This window comes from Daphnia pulicaria, chromosome 3, assembly GCF_021234035.1.
Source record: "Daphnia pulicaria isolate SC F1-1A chromosome 3, SC_F0-13Bv2, whole genome shotgun sequence".
Taxonomy (NCBI): Eukaryota; Metazoa; Arthropoda; class Branchiopoda; order Diplostraca; family Daphniidae; genus Daphnia; species Daphnia pulicaria.
In genome coordinates, this window is record NC_060915.1 from 1067734 (window position 1) to 1079850 (window position 12117).

Consider the following 12117-nt stretch of genomic DNA (forward strand, 5'->3'; position numbering starts at 1 on the left):
AATCACGATGGTTACCAGTCCAAATTCTTAGATAAAAAATTTCAATGGCATAGAGATAGGTTCAATTCATCTATTTGAATGATTCTGGATAAATTTCATTGCGAGTTTTTCAAAGTTTATCGCGCTTTTTTATTCGCGATGGTTACGAGTCCAAATTCAATGAACAAACATTTCTATCACTTTGAAGTGATTTTCTATTCATCCATTGGGACTGGGAGGGTAAATTTTCATTTTTGAATGTCAACGGCCATATCACGTAGAACGCACCTGGTCTCGTCAGCTCCCAGAAGTTAAGTTACGTCGAGTCCCGTTAGTACTTGGAAGGGTGACCGCTTGGGAATACGGGATGTCGTTGGCGATGAACAGTTTGTTTTCAATAACAAACTTCTTGAAATTTTTTTTCAATCACGATGGTTACCAGTCCAAATTCTTAGATAAAAAATTTCAATGCCTTAGAGATAGGTTCAATTCATCTATAAGAATGATTCTGGATCAATTCCATTGAGAGTTTTTCAAAGTTTATCGCGTTTTTTAATCGCGATGGTTACCAGTCCAAATTCGTAGATCAAAAATATCAATGGCATAGAGATAGGTTCAATTCATCTATAGGAATGATTCTGGATAAATTTCATTGCGAGTTTTTCAAAGTTTATCGCGCTTTTTTATTCGCGATGGTTACGAGTCCAAATTCAATGAAAAAACATTTCTATCACTTTGAAGTGATTTTCTATTCATCCATTGGGAATGGGAGGGTAAATTTTCATTTTTGAATGTCAACGGCCATATCACGTAGAACGCACCTGGTCTCGTCAGCTCCCAGAAGTTAAGTTACGTCGAGTCCCGTTAGTACTTGGAAGGGTGACCGCTTGGGAATACGGGATGTCGTTGGCGATGAACAGTTTGTTTTCAATAACAAACTTCTTGAAATTTTTTTTCAATCACGATGGTTACCAGTCCAAATTCTTAGATAAAAAATTTCAATGGCATAGAGATAGGTTCAATTCATCTATTTGAATGATTCTGGATAAATTTCATTGCGAGTTTTTCAAAGTTTATCGCGCTTTTTTATTCGCGATGGTTACGAGTCCAAATTCAATGAACAAACATTTCTATCACTTTGAAGTGATTTTCTATTCATCCATTGGGACTGGGAGGGTAAATTTTCATTTTTGAATGTCAACGGCCATATCACGTAGAACGCACCTGGTCTCGTCAGCTCCCAGAAGTTAAGTTACGTCGAGTCCCGTTAGTACTTGGAAGGGTGACCGCTTGGGAATACGGGATGTCGTTGGCGATGAACAGTTTGTTTTCAATAACAAACTTCTTGAAATTTTTTTTCAATCACGATGGTTACCAGTCCAAATTCTTAGATAAAAAATTTCAATGCCTTAGAGATAGGTTCAATTCATCTATAAGAATGATTCTGGATCAATTCCATTGAGAGTTTTTCAAAGTTTATCGCGTTTTTTAATCGCGATGGTTACCAGTCCAAATTCGTAGATCAAAAATATCAATGGCATAGAGATAGGTTCAATTCATCTATAGGAATGATTCTGGATAAATTTCATTGCGAGTTTTTCAAAGTTTATCGCGCTTTTTTATTCGCGATGGTTACGAGTCCAAATTCAATGAAAAAACATTTCTATCACTTTGAAGTGATTTTCTATTCATCCATTGGGACTGGGAGGGTAAATTTTCATTTTTGAATGTCAACGGCCATATCACGTAGAACGCACCTGGTCTCGTCAGCTCCCAGAAGTTAAGTTACGTCGAGTCCCGTTAGTACTTGGAAGGGTGACCGCTTGGGAATACGGGATGTCGTTGGCGATGAACAGTTTGTTTTCAATAACAAACTTCTTGAAATTTTTTTTCAATCACGATGGTTACCAGTCCAAATTCGTAGATAAAAAATTTCAATGCCTTAGAGATAGGTTCAATTCATCTATAAGAATGATTCTGGATCAATTCCATTGAGAGTTTTTCAAAGTTTATCGCGTTTTTTAATCGCGATGGTTACCAGTCCAAATTCGTAGATCAAAAATATCAATGGCATAGAGATAGGTTCAATTCATCTATAGGAATGATTCTGGATAAATTTCATTGCGAGTTTTTCAAAGTTTATCGCGCTTTTTTATTCGCGATGGTTACGAGTCCAAATTCAATGAAAAAACATTTCTATCACTTTGAAGTGATTTTCTATTCATCCATTGGGACTGGGAGGGTAAATTTTCATTTTTGAATGTCAACGGCCATATCACGTAGAACGCACCTGGTCTCGTCAGCTCCCAGAAGTTAAGTTACGTCGAGTCCCGTTAGTACTTGGAAGGGTGACCGCTTGGGAATACGGGATGTCGTTGGCGATGAACAGTTTGTTTTCAATAACAAACTTCTTGAAATTTTTTTTCAATCACGATGGTTACCAGTCCAAATTCGTAGATAAAAAATTTCAATGCCTTAGAGATAGGTTCAATTCATCTATAAGAATGATTCTGGATCAATTCCATTGAGAGTTTTTCAAAGTTTATCGCGTTTTTTAATCGCGATGGTTACCAGTCCAAATTCGTAGATCAAAAATATCAATGGCATAGAGATAGGTTCAATTCATCTATAGGAATGATTCTGGATAAATTTCATTGCGAGTTTTTCAAAGTTTATCGCGCTTTTTTATTCGCGATGGTTACGAGTCCAAATTCAATGAAAAAACATTTCTATCACTTTGAAGTGATTTTCTATTCATCCATTGGGACTGGGAGGGTAAATTTTCATTTTTGAATGTCAACGGCCATATCACGTAGAACGCACCTGGTCTCGTCAGCTCCCAGAAGTTAAGTTACGTCGAGTCCCGTTAGTACTTGGAAGGGTGACCGCTTGGGAATACGGGATGTCGTTGGCGATGAACAGTTTGTTTTCAATAACAAACTTCTTGAAATTTTTTTTCAATCACGATGGTTACCAGTCCAAATTCTTAGATAAAAAATTTCAATGGCATAGAGATAGGTTCAATTCATCTATTTGAATGATTCTGGATAAATTTCATTGCGAGTTTTTCAAAGTTTATCGCGCTTTTTTACTCGCGATGGTTACGAGTCCAAATTCAATGAACAAACATTTCTATCACTTTGAAGTGATTTTCTATTCATCCATTGGGACTGGGAGGGTAAATTTTCATTTTTGAATGTCAACGGCCATATCACGTAGAACGCACCTGGTCTCGTCAGCTCCCAGAAGTTAAGTTACGTCGATTCCCGTTAGTACTTGGAAGGGTGACCGCTTGGGAATACGGGATGTCGTTGGCGATGAACAGATTGTTTTCAATAACAAACTTCTTGAAATTTTTTTTCAATCACGATGGTTACCAGTCCAAATTCGTAGATAAAAAATTTCAATGCCTTAGAGATAGGTTCAATTCATCTATAAGAATGATTCTGGATCAATTCCATTGAGAGTTTTTCAAAGTTTATCGCGTTTTTTAATCGCGATGGTTACCAGTCCAAATTCGTAGATCAAAAATATCAATGGCATAGAGATAGGTTCAATTCATCTATAGGAATGATTCTGGATAAATTTCATTGCGAGTTTTTCAAAGTTTATCGCGCTTTTTTATTCGCGATGGTTACGAGTCCAAATTCAATGAAAAAACATTTCTATCACTTTGAAGTGATTTTCTATTCATCCATTGGGACTGGGAGGGTAAATTTTCATTTTTGAATGTCAACGGCCATATCACGTAGAACGCACCTGGTCTCGTCAGCTCCCAGAAGTTAAGTTACGTCGAGTCCCGTTAGTACTTGGAAGGGTGACCGCTTGGGAATACGGGATGTCGTTGGCGATGAACAGTTTGTTTTCAATAACAAACTTCTTGAAATTTTTTTTCAATCACGATGGTTACCAGTCCAAATTCTTAGATAAAAAATTTCAATGGCATAGAGATAGGTTCAATTCATCTATTTGAATGATTCTGGATAAATTTCATTGCGAGTTTTTCAAAGTTTATCGCGCTTTTTTATTCGCGATGGTTACGAGTCCAAATTCAATGAAAAAACATTTCTATCACTTTGAAGTGATTTTCTATTCATCCATTGGGACTGGGAGGGTAAATTTTCATTTTTGAATGTCAACGGCCATATCACGTAGAACGCACCTGGTCTCGTCAGCTCCCAGAAGTTAAGTTACGTCGAGTCCCGTTAGTACTTGGAAGGGTGACCGCTTGGGAATACGGGATGTCGTTGGCGATGAACAGTTTGTTTTCAATAACAAACTTCTTGAAATTTTTTTTCAATCACGATGGTTACCAGTCCAAATTCGTAGATAAAAAATTTCAATGCCTTAGAGATAGGTTCAATTCATCTATAAGAATGATTCTGGATCAATTCCATTGAGAGTTTTTCAAAGTTTATCGCGTTTTTTAATCGCGATGGTTACCAGTCCAAATTCGTAGATCAAAAATATCAATGGCATAGAGATAGGTTCAATTCATCTATAGGAATGATTCTGGATAAATTTCATTGCGAGTTTTTCAAAGTTTATCGCGCTTTTTTATTCGCGATGGTTACGAGTCCAAATTCAATGAAAAAACATTTCTATCACTTTGAAGTGATTTTCTATTCATCCATTGGGACTGGGAGGGTAAATTTTCATTTTTGAATGTCAACGGCCATATCACGTAGAACGCACCTGGTCTCGTCAGCTCCCAGAAGTTAAGTTACGTCGAGTCCCGTTAGTACTTGGAAGGGTGACCGCTTGGGAATACGGGATGTCGTTGGCGATGAACAGTTTGTTTTCAATAACAAACTTCTTGAAATTTTTTTTCAATCACGATGGTTACCAGTCCAAATTCTTAGATAAAAAATTTCAATGGCATAGAGATAGGTTCAATTCATCTATTTGAATGATTCTGGATAAATTTCATTGCGAGTTTTTCAAAGTTTATCGCGCTTTTTTACTCGCGATGGTTACGAGTCCAAATTCAATGAACAAACATTTCTATCACTTTGAAGTGATTTTCTATTCATCCATTGGGACTGGGAGGGTAAATTTTCATTTTTGAATGTCAACGGCCATATCACGTAGAACGCACCTGGTCTCGTCAGCTCCCAGAAGTTAAGTTACGTCGATTCCCGTTAGTACTTGGAAGGGTGACCGCTTGGGAATACGGGATGTCGTTGGCGATGAACAGATTGTTTTCAATAACAAACTTCTTGAAATTTTTTTTCAATCACGATGGTTACCAGTCCAAATTCGTAGATAAAAAATTTCAATGCCTTAGAGATAGGTTCAATTCATCTATAAGAATGATTCTGGATCAATTCCATTGAGAGTTTTTCAAAGTTTATCGCGTTTTTTAATCGCGATGGTTACCAGTCCAAATTCGTAGATCAAAAATATCAATGGCATAGAGATAGGTTCAATTCATCTATAGGAATGATTCTGGATAAATTTCATTGCGAGTTTTTCAAAGTTTATCGCGCTTTTTTATTCGCGATGGTTACGAGTCCAAATTCAATGAAAAAACATTTCTATCACTTTGAAGTGATTTTCTATTCATCCATTGGGACTGGGAGGGTAAATTTTCATTTTTGAATGTCAACGGCCATATCACGTAGAACGCACCTGGTCTCGTCAGCTCCCAGAAGTTAAGTTACGTCGAGTCCCGTTAGTACTTGGAAGGGTGACCGCTTGGGAATACGGGATGTCGTTGGCGATGAACAGTTTGTTTTCAATAACAAACTTCTTGAAATTTTTTTTCAATCACGATGGTTACCAGTCCAAATTCTTAGATAAAAAATTTCAATGGCATAGAGATAGGTTCAATTCATCTATTTGAATGATTCTGGATAAATTTCATTGCGAGTTTTTCAAAGTTTATCGCGCTTTTTTACTCGCGATGGTTACGAGTCCAAATTCAATGAACAAACATTTCTATCACTTTGAAGTGATTTTCTATTCATCCATTGGGACTGGGAGGGTAAATTTTCATTTTTGAATGTCAACGGCCATATCACGTAGAACGCACCTGGTCTCGTCAGCTCCCAGAAGTTAAGTTACGTCGATTCCCGTTAGTACTTGGAAGGGTGACCGCTTGGGAATACGGGATGTCGTTGGCGATGAACAGATTGTTTTCAATAACAAACTTCTTGAAATTTTTTTTCAATCACGATGGTTACCAGTCCAAATTCGTAGATAAAAAATTTCAATGCCTTAGAGATAGGTTCAATTCATCTATAAGAATGATTCTGGATCAATTCCATTGAGAGTTTTTCAAAGTTTATCGCGTTTTTTAATCGCGATGGTTACCAGTCCAAATTCGTAGATCAAAAATATCAATGGCATAGAGATAGGTTCAATTCATCTATAGGAATGATTCTGGATAAATTTCATTGCGAGTTTTTCAAAGTTTATCGCGCTTTTTTATTCGCGATGGTTACGAGTCCAAATTCAATGAAAAAACATTTCTATCACTTTGAAGTGATTTTCTATTCATCCATTGGGACTGGGAGGGTAAATTTTCATTTTTGAATGTCAACGGCCATATCACGTAGAACGCACCTGGTCTCGTCAGCTCCCAGAAGTTAAGTTACGTCGAGTCCCGTTAGTACTTGGAAGGGTGACCGCTTGGGAATACGGGATGTCGTTGGCGATGAACAGTTTGTTTTCAATAACAAACTTCTTGAAATTTTTTTTCAATCACGATGGTTACCAGTCCAAATTCTTAGATAAAAAATTTCAATGGCATAGAGATAGGTTCAATTCATCTATTTGAATGATTCTGGATAAATTTCATTGCGAGTTTTTCAAAGTTTATCGCGCTTTTTTATTCGCGATGGTTACGAGTCCAAATTCAATGAACAAACATTTCTATCACTTTGAAGTGATTTTCTATTCATCCATTGGGACTGGGAGGGTAAATTTTCATTTTTGAATGTCAACGGCCATATCACGTAGAACGCACCTGGTCTCGTCAGCTCCCAGAAGTTAAGTTACGTCGAGTCCCGTTAGTACTTGGAAGGGTGACCGCTTGGGAATACGGGATGTCGTTGGCGATGAACAGTTTGTTTTCAATAACAAACTTCTTGAAATTTTTTTTCAATCACGATAATTACCAGTCCAAATTCGTAGATAAAAAATTTCAATGCCTTAGAGATAGGTTCAATTCATCTATAAGAATGATTCTGGATCAATTCCATTGAGAGTTTTTCAAAGTTTATCGCGTTTTTTAATCGCGATGGTTACCAGTCCAAATTCGTAGATCAAAAATATCAATGGCATAGAGATAGGTTCAATTCATCTATAGGAATGATTCTGGATAAATTTCATTGCGAGTTTTTCAAAGTTTATCGCGCTTTTTTATTCGCGATGGTTACGAGTCCAAATTCAATGAAAAAACATTTCTATCACTTTGAAGTGATTTTCTATTCATCCATTGGGACTGGGAGGGTAAATTTTCATTTTTGAATGTCAACGGCCATATCACGTAGAACGCACCTGGTCTCGTCAGCTCCCAGAAGTTAAGTTACGTCGAGTCCCGTTAGTACTTGGAAGGGTGACCGCTTGGGAATACGGGATGTCGTTGGCGATGAACAGTTTGTTTTCAATAACAAACTTCTTGAAATTTTTTTTCAATCACGATGGTTACCAGTCCAAATTCTTAGATAAAAAATTTCAATGGCATAGAGATAGGTTCAATTCATCTATTTGAATGATTCTGGATAAATTTCATTGCGAGTTTTTCAAAGTTTATCGCGCTTTTTTATTCGCGATGGTTACGAGTCCAAATTCAATGAACAAACATTTCTATCACTTTGAAGTGATTTTCTATTCATCCATTGGGACTGGGAGGGTAAATTTTCATTTTTGAATGTCAACGGCCATATCACGTAGAACGCACCTGGTCTCGTCAGCTCCCAGAAGTTAAGTTACGTCGAGTCCCGTTAGTACTTGGAAGGGTGACCGCTTGGGAATACGGGATGTCGTTGGCGATGAACAGTTTGTTTTCAATAACAAACTTCTTGAAATTTTTTTTCAATCACGATAATTACCAGTCCAAATTCGTAGATAAAAAATTTCAATGCCTTAGAGATAGGTTCAATTCATCTATAAGAATGATTCTGGATCAATTCCATTGAGAGTTTTTCAAAGTTTATCGCGTTTTTTAATCGCGATGGTTACCAGTCCAAATTCGTAGATCAAAAATATCAATGGCATAGAGATAGGTTCAATTCATCTATAGGAATGATTCTGGATAAATTTCATTGCGAGTTTTTCAAAGTTTATCGCGCTTTTTTATTCGCGATGGTTACGAGTCCAAATTCAATGAAAAAACATTTCTATCACTTTGAAGTGATTTTCTATTCATCCATTGGGACTGGGAGGGTAAATTTTCATTTTTGAATGTCAACGGCCATATCACGTAGAACGCACCTGGTCTCGTCAGCTCCCAGAAGTTAAGTTACGTCGAGTCCCGTTAGTACTTGGAAGGGTGACCGCTTGGGAATACGGGATGTCGTTGGCGATGAACAGTTTGTTTTCAATAACAAACTTCTTGAAATTTTTTTTCAATCACGATGGTTACCAGTCCAAATTCTTAGATAAAAAATTTCAATGGCATAGAGATAGGTTCAATTCATCTATTTGAATGATTCTGGATAAATTTCATTGCGAGTTTTTCAAAGTTTATCGCGCTTTTTTATTCGCGATGGTTACGAGTCCAAATTCAATGAACAAACATTTCTATCACTTTGAAGTGATTTTCTATTCATCCATTGGGACTGGGAGGGTAAATTTTCATTTTTGAATGTCAACGGCCATATCACGTAGAACGCACCTGGTCTCGTCAGCTCCCAGAAGTTAAGTTACGTCGATTCCCGTTAGTACTTGGAAGGGTGACCGCTTGGGAATACGGGATGTCGTTGGCGATGAACAGATTGTTTTCAATAACAAACTTCTTGAAATTTTTTTTCAATCACGATGGTTACCAGTCCAAATTCGTAGATAAAAAATTTCAATGCCTTAGAGATAGGTTCAATTCATCTATAAGAATGATTCTGGATCAATTCCATTGAGAGTTTTTCAAAGTTTATCGCGTTTTTTAATCGCGATGGTTACCAGTCCAAATTCGTAGATCAAAAATATCAATGGCATAGAGATAGGTTCAATTCATCTATAGGAATGATTCTGGATAAATTTCATTGCGAGTTTTTCAAAGTTTATCGCGCTTTTTTATTCGCGATGGTTACGAGTCCAAATTCAATGAAAAAACATTTCTATCACTTTGAAGTGATTTTCTATTCATCCATTGGGACTGGGAGGGTAAATTTTCATTTTTGAATGTCAACGGCCATATCACGTAGAACGCACCTGGTCTCGTCAGCTCCCAGAAGTTAAGTTACGTCGAGTCCCGTTAGTACTTGGAAGGGTGACCGCTTGGGAATACGGGATGTCGTTGGCGATGAACAGTTTGTTTTCAATAACAAACTTCTTGAAATTTTTTTTCAATCACGATGGTTACCAGTCCAAATTCTTAGATAAAAAATTTCAATGGCATAGAGATAGGTTCAATTCATCTATTTGAATGATTCTGGATAAATTTCATTGCGAGTTTTTCAAAGTTTATCGCGCTTTTTTATTCGCGATGGTTACGAGTCCAAATTCAATGAACAAACATTTCTATCACTTTGAAGTGATTTTCTATTCATCCATTGGGACTGGGAGGGTAAATTTTCATTTTTGAATGTCAACGGCCATATCACGTAGAACGCACCTGGTCTCGTCAGCTCCCAGAAGTTAAGGTACGTCGAGTCCCGTTAGTACTTGGAAGGGTGACCGCTTGGGAATACGGGATGTCGTTGGCGATGAACAGTTTGTTTTCAATAACAAACTTCTTGAAATTTTTTTTCAATCACGATAATTACCAGTCCAAATTCGTAGATAAAAAATTTCAATGCCTTAGAGATAGGTTCAATTCATCTATAAGAATGATTCTGGATCAATTCCATTGAGAGTTTTTCAAAGTTTATCGCGTTTTTTAATCGCGATGGTTACCAGTCCAAATTCGTAGATCAAAAATATCAATGGCATAGAGATAGGTTCAATTCATCTATAGGAATGATTCTGGATAAATTTCATTGCGAGTTTTTCAAAGTTTATCGCGCTTTTTTATTCGCGATGGTTACGAGTCCAAATTCAATGAAAAAACATTTCTATCACTTTGAAGTGATTTTCTATTCATCCATTGGGACTGGGAGGGTAAATTTTCATTTTTGAATGTCAACGGCCATATCACGTAGAACGCACCTGGTCTCGTCAGCTCCCAGAAGTTAAGTTACGTCGAGTCCCGTTAGTACTTGGAAGGGTGACCGCTTGGGAATACGGGATGTCGTTGGCGATGAACAGTTTGTTTTCAATAACAAACTTCTTGAAATTTTTTTTCAATCACGATAATTACCAGTCCAAATTCGTAGATAAAAAATTTCAATGCCTTAGAGATAGGTTCAATTCATCTATAAGAATGATTCTGGATCAATTCCATTGAGAGTTTTTCAAAGTTTATCGCGTTTTTTAATCGCGATGGTTACCAGTGCAAATTCGTAGATCAAAAATATCAATGGCATAGAGATAGGTTCAATTCATCTATAGGAATGATTCTGGATAAATTTCATTGCGAGTTTTTCAAAGTTTATCGCGCTTTTTTATTCGCGATGGTTACGAGTCCAAATTCAATGAAAAAACATTTCTATCACTTTGAAGTGATTTTCTATTCATCCATTGGGACTGGGAGGGTAAATTTTCATTTTTGAATGTCAACGGCCATATCACGTAGAACGCACCTGGTCTCGTCAGCTCCCAGAAGTTAAGTTACGTCGAGTCCCGTTAGTACTTGGAAGGGTGACCGCTTGGGAATACGGGATGTCGTTGGCGATGAACAGTTTGTTTTCAATAACAAACTTCTTGAAATTTTTTTTCAATCACGATGGTTACCAGTCCAAATTCTTAGATAAAAAATTTCAATGGCATAGAGATAGGTTCAATTCATCTATTTGAATGATTCTGGATAAATTTCATTGCGAGTTTTTCAAAGTTTATCGCGCTTTTTTATTCGCGATGGTTACGAGTCCAAATTCAATGAACAAACATTTCTATCACTTTGAAGTGATTTTCTATTCATCCATTGGGACTGGGAGGGTAAATTTTCATTTTTGAATGTCAACGGCCATATCACGTAGAACGCACCTGGTCTCGTCAGCTCCCAGAAGTTAAGTTACGTCGAGTCCCGTTAGTACTTGGAAGGGTGACCGCTTGGGAATACGGGATGTCGTTGGCGATGAACAGTTTGTTTTCAATAACAAACTTCTTGAAATTTTTTTTCAATCACGATGGTTACCAGTCCAAATTCTTAGATAAAAAATTTCAATGGCATAGAGATAGGTTCAATTCATCTATTTGAATGATTCTGGATAAATTTCATTGCGAGTTTTTCAAAGTTTATCGCGCTTTTTTATTCGCGATGGTTACGAGTCCAAATTCAATGAACAAACATTTCTATCACTTTGAAGTGATTTTCTATTCATCCATTGGGACTGGGAGGGTAAATTTTCATTTTTGAATGTCAACGGCCATATCACGTAGAACGCACCTGGTCTCGTCAGCTCCCAGAAGTTAAGTTACGTCGAGTCCCGTTAGTACTTGGAAGGGTGACCGCTTGGGAATACGGGATGTCGTTGGCGATGAACAGTTTGTTTTCAATAACAAACTTCTTGAAATTTTTTTTCAATCACGATAATTACCAGTCCAAATTCGTAGATAAAAAATTTCAATGCCTTAGAGATAGGTTCAATTCATCTATAAGAATGATTCTGGATCAATTCCATTGAGAGTTTTTCAAAGTTTATCGCGTTTTTTAATCGCGATGGTTACCAGTCCAAATTCGTAGATCAAAAATATCAATGGCATAGAGATAGGTTCAATTCATCTATAGGAATGATTCTGGATAAATTTCATTGCGAGTTTTTCAAAGTTTATCGCGCTTTTTTATTCGCGATGGTTACGAGTCCAAATTCAATGAAAAAACATTTCTATCACTTTGAAGTGATTTTCTATTCATCCATTGGGACTGGGAGGGTA

General features: G+C 36.9%; 25 pseudogenes; all 25 read left to right on the forward strand.

Moving 5' to 3' along the window:
* Positions 1-239: 239 nt before the first annotated feature.
* Positions 240-358, forward strand: LOC124331013 (annotated as a pseudogene).
* Positions 359-772: 414 nt separating this feature from the next.
* Positions 773-891, forward strand: LOC124331014 (annotated as a pseudogene).
* A 284-nt stretch (positions 892-1175) lies between these two features.
* Positions 1176-1294, forward strand: LOC124331015 (annotated as a pseudogene).
* Positions 1295-1708: 414 nt separating this feature from the next.
* Positions 1709-1827, forward strand: LOC124331016 (annotated as a pseudogene).
* A 414-nt stretch (positions 1828-2241) lies between these two features.
* On the forward strand, positions 2242-2360 carry LOC124331018 (annotated as a pseudogene).
* A 414-nt stretch (positions 2361-2774) lies between these two features.
* LOC124331019 lies at positions 2775-2893 on the forward strand (annotated as a pseudogene).
* A 284-nt stretch (positions 2894-3177) lies between these two features.
* LOC124334939 lies at positions 3178-3296 on the forward strand (annotated as a pseudogene).
* A 414-nt stretch (positions 3297-3710) lies between these two features.
* On the forward strand, positions 3711-3829 carry LOC124331020 (annotated as a pseudogene).
* Positions 3830-4113: 284 nt separating this feature from the next.
* Positions 4114-4232, forward strand: LOC124331021 (annotated as a pseudogene).
* A 414-nt stretch (positions 4233-4646) lies between these two features.
* On the forward strand, positions 4647-4765 carry LOC124331022 (annotated as a pseudogene).
* Positions 4766-5049: 284 nt separating this feature from the next.
* LOC124334940 lies at positions 5050-5168 on the forward strand (annotated as a pseudogene).
* Positions 5169-5582: 414 nt separating this feature from the next.
* LOC124331024 lies at positions 5583-5701 on the forward strand (annotated as a pseudogene).
* Positions 5702-5985: 284 nt separating this feature from the next.
* Positions 5986-6104, forward strand: LOC124334941 (annotated as a pseudogene).
* Positions 6105-6518: 414 nt separating this feature from the next.
* Positions 6519-6637, forward strand: LOC124331025 (annotated as a pseudogene).
* A 284-nt stretch (positions 6638-6921) lies between these two features.
* On the forward strand, positions 6922-7040 carry LOC124331026 (annotated as a pseudogene).
* A 414-nt stretch (positions 7041-7454) lies between these two features.
* LOC124331027 lies at positions 7455-7573 on the forward strand (annotated as a pseudogene).
* A 284-nt stretch (positions 7574-7857) lies between these two features.
* LOC124331028 lies at positions 7858-7976 on the forward strand (annotated as a pseudogene).
* A 414-nt stretch (positions 7977-8390) lies between these two features.
* Positions 8391-8509, forward strand: LOC124331030 (annotated as a pseudogene).
* Positions 8510-8793: 284 nt separating this feature from the next.
* On the forward strand, positions 8794-8912 carry LOC124334942 (annotated as a pseudogene).
* Positions 8913-9326: 414 nt separating this feature from the next.
* LOC124331031 lies at positions 9327-9445 on the forward strand (annotated as a pseudogene).
* A 284-nt stretch (positions 9446-9729) lies between these two features.
* LOC124334002 lies at positions 9730-9848 on the forward strand (annotated as a pseudogene).
* A 414-nt stretch (positions 9849-10262) lies between these two features.
* LOC124331032 lies at positions 10263-10381 on the forward strand (annotated as a pseudogene).
* A 414-nt stretch (positions 10382-10795) lies between these two features.
* On the forward strand, positions 10796-10914 carry LOC124331033 (annotated as a pseudogene).
* Positions 10915-11198: 284 nt separating this feature from the next.
* Positions 11199-11317, forward strand: LOC124331034 (annotated as a pseudogene).
* Positions 11318-11601: 284 nt separating this feature from the next.
* LOC124331035 lies at positions 11602-11720 on the forward strand (annotated as a pseudogene).
* The last annotated feature ends 397 nt before the right edge of the window (positions 11721-12117 follow it).